At 46.3% G+C, this 3,379-nt stretch overlaps 1 non-coding gene and 1 pseudogene across 1 annotated transcript; one reads left to right on the forward strand and one right to left on the reverse strand.

Moving 5' to 3' along the window:
- The first annotated feature begins 970 nt into the window (after nucleotides 1–970).
- On the forward strand, nucleotides 971–3,122 carry LOC107856884 (annotated as a pseudogene).
- Nucleotides 1,445–1,600, reverse strand: LOC124891476. The gene has a single exon (XR_007049713.1). It is a non-coding gene; the product is annotated as a 5.8S ribosomal RNA (ribosomal RNA).
- Nucleotides 3,123–3,379: the final 257 nt, after the last annotated feature.

Below are 3,379 nucleotides of genomic sequence, written 5' to 3' on the forward strand. Positions count from 1 at the left end.
CAACACCCTTTGTGGGATCTAGGTTAGCGCACATTTTGGCACTGTAACCCAGCTTTTTGTTCATCCCGCATCGCCTCTGCTTACTAAAAATGGCCCACTTGAAACTCTTGGTTCCGTGGTGCGTCTCAACAAAGCAGCTGCGCTGCCCTGCCTATTTAAAGTTTGAGAATAGGTCAAGGGCGTTGTGCACCCGGGGCCTCTAATCAATTGCTTAACCCGATAGAACTCACACGCGAGATCCAGCTATCTTGAGGGAAACTTCGGAGGGAACCAGCTACTAGACGGTTCGATTACTATTTTGCCCCTATACCCAAGTCAGATGAACATTAACACACCAGTATAGCTGGGGGCCTCCACCAGATTTTCCTCTGGCTTCGACTCGATTTGGCATAGGTCACCATGTTTTAGGTCCCGATAGGTATGCTTACACTCAGACCCTTCTTAGAAGATCAAGGTCAATAGGCGGTGAGCCCCTCAAGAGAATGCCACTAATCTCCTTCATTATGCCTTATGGGTTTACTCGCCCATTAACTTACACAAATATCAGACTCTTTGATCCGTATTTCAAGACAGGTCGAATGGGGAGCCCGTAGGCCAGCATCCAAAGCGTGCAGATGCCGAAGCACACCGGAGGAATGCGCTACCTGCCACAATTAAGGAGATGGCATTCCAAAAGCATATTAAAAGCTCGGGATTTGGCCGCCCCCAAATCCCTGCTGGTCCATGCCCCGAGTCGATCGGTGGACCAGCTCGTCGCCATTCCACATCCGATCGGGGTGCATCACCAGCCCCTATCTACTTTTCTTCTGACAATTTCAAGCACTCTTTGACTCTATTTTGAACTTCCTTTTTATCTTTCTGTTATGGTACTTCTTCGCTATCGGTCTCTCCCCCGTATTTAGCCTTGGATAGAATTCACTGCTCGATTTAGGCTGTATTCCCAAATAACCCGACTCATAGAAAGCGCTACATGGTGCGACAGGGTTCAGACACAATGGGTCTCTCACCCTCTCTGACGTCTCCTTCCAGGGGAATTGGGCCCTGTCCGCCACTGAGGACGCTTCTCCAGACTGTAATTCAGAAGATGGAGCCACCCGATTCTAAGGATGGGTTGTTCCTGGTTCGCTCGTTGTTACTAAAGGAATCCTTGTAAGTTTCTTTTCCTCCACTTATTGATATGCTTAAACTCAATGGGTGATCCCGCCTAAACTGGGGTCGTAGTTAGAGAGCCTAAGCATGGTAGGGTCCCAGAGTCTAAATGCACGACAGGCTGTAGCCGCGACAGCAAAGTGAGTTGAGTTACAACCACCACTTGCCACGTTCATTGACATAGACTCGCATTTAGGCCAGCCGCGAGCTTGAGGTTAACGGGAGGCTAGTATCCGCCCTGTGATGGAAGCGCACCCCATGATTATGGTGCGATGCAAGGGGGTGACGCGATGCATGATGTCCAGGCAGACGTGCCCTCGGCCTAATGGCTTCAGGCGCAACTTGTGTTCAAAGAGTCAATAGTTCACGAGATTCTGCAATTCACACCAAGTATTGTATTTCACTATGTTTTTCATCAATACGAGAGCCAAGATATCCATTGCCGAGAGTAATTTTTATTTATAAGAGAAGCACACGTCCGCTTGATACAGGCCACGAATGGAGAGTGAGGTGCAGGCTGTCAATTTAAGTATTCCTTGGTGCTTTTCGCATTGGGGTTCATTAGTCACCCGGCGCGCGTACTGGGTGCATGCACCGAGGACGAGGGAAGGTTCTCGTGCTGAGGGCTGAAGCACTCCGCCAATGTAGGCTCCCGAGTTGTTAAACACATTCGTGGGTCATGCTGCTATGCAGGTTTTGACAATGATCCTTCCGCAGGTTCACCTACAGAAACCTTGTTAGACTTCTTCTTCCTCTAATTGATAAGGTTTAATGGACTTCTCGTGACGTCGCGGGTAGTGAACCTTCCACATCGCCATAATTTGAACATTTTACCATATTATTCAATTGGTAGGAGCGACAGACAATGTTTATAAAGGGCAGAGATATAGTCAACATGAGCTGATGACTCGCGCTTACTAGGAGTTCCTCGTTGAAGACCAACAATTGCAATGATCTATCCCCATCATAATGAAATTTCAAAGATTACCCGGTCCTGTCGGCCAAGGCTATAAACTCATTGAATACATTGGTGTTGAGCGCGTACGGCCCAGAACATCTACGGGCATCATAGACCTATTATTACCTCAAACTTTCGCGGCCTAAAAGGTCGTAGTCCCTCTAAGAAGCTGGCCGCGAAGGGATACCTCCACATAGCTAGTAAGCAGGATGAGGTCTCATTTGTTAATAGAATTAACCAGACAACTCGCTCCACCAACTAAGAATGGACATGCACCACTACCCATAGAATCAAGAAAGAGCTCTCAGTCTTTCAATCCTTATTATGTCTGGACCTGGTAAGTTTCCCCGTGTTGAGTCAAATTAAGCCACAGGATTCACTCCTGGTGGTGCCCTTCCATCAATTCCTTTAATTTTCAACCTTATGGCCATACTCTCCCCGAAACCCAAAAACTTTGATTTCTCATAAGGTGCCGGCAGAGTCCTAAAAGCAATATTCGTCAATCCCTAGTCGGCATCATTTATGGTTGATACTAGAACGGTATCTGATCATCTTTGAGCCTCCAACTTTCGTTCTTGATTATTGAAAACATCCTTGTCAAATGATTTCATAGTTGTTCGTCTTTAATAAATGGAAGAATTTCACCTCTAACTATGAAATACGAATGCCCCTGACTGTCCTTGTTAATCATTACTCCGATCCAAAAGGCCAACGTAATAGGACCGAAATCCTATAATGTTATCCCATGCTAATGTATATAGAGCATAGGCTTGCTTTGAGCACTCTAATTTCTTCAAAGTAACAGCAGCAGAGGCACGACCCAGTAAGTTAATGCCAAGAGTGCATTGTCGATAGAAGGGACGAGACGATCGGTGCACACCATTAGCGGACCAGACGGCCCATCCTAAAGTCCAACTATGATCTTTTTAACTGCAACAACTTAAATATACGCTATTGGAGCTGGAATTACAGCGGCTGCTGGCACTAAAATTGCCCTCTAATGGATCTTCTTTAAGGGATTTAGATTGTACTCATTCCAATTACCAGACTCATTGAGCCTGATATTGTTATTTATTGTCACTAACTCCCCGTGTCACGATTGGGTAATCTGCGCGCCTGCTGCCTTCCTTGGATGTGGTAGCCGTTTGTCAGACTCACTATCTAAAATAGAACCTTAAATCTCTTTCACCCATCACCACCATGGTAGGCCACTATCCTACCATCGAAAGTTGATAGGGCAGAAATTTGAATAATACATCACCGGCATGATGG

The sequence above is a fragment of the Capsicum annuum genome, unplaced genomic scaffold, assembly GCF_002878395.1.
Source record: "Capsicum annuum cultivar UCD-10X-F1 unplaced genomic scaffold, UCD10Xv1.1 ctg36093, whole genome shotgun sequence".
NCBI lineage: Eukaryota > Viridiplantae > Streptophyta > Magnoliopsida > Solanales > Solanaceae > Capsicum > Capsicum annuum.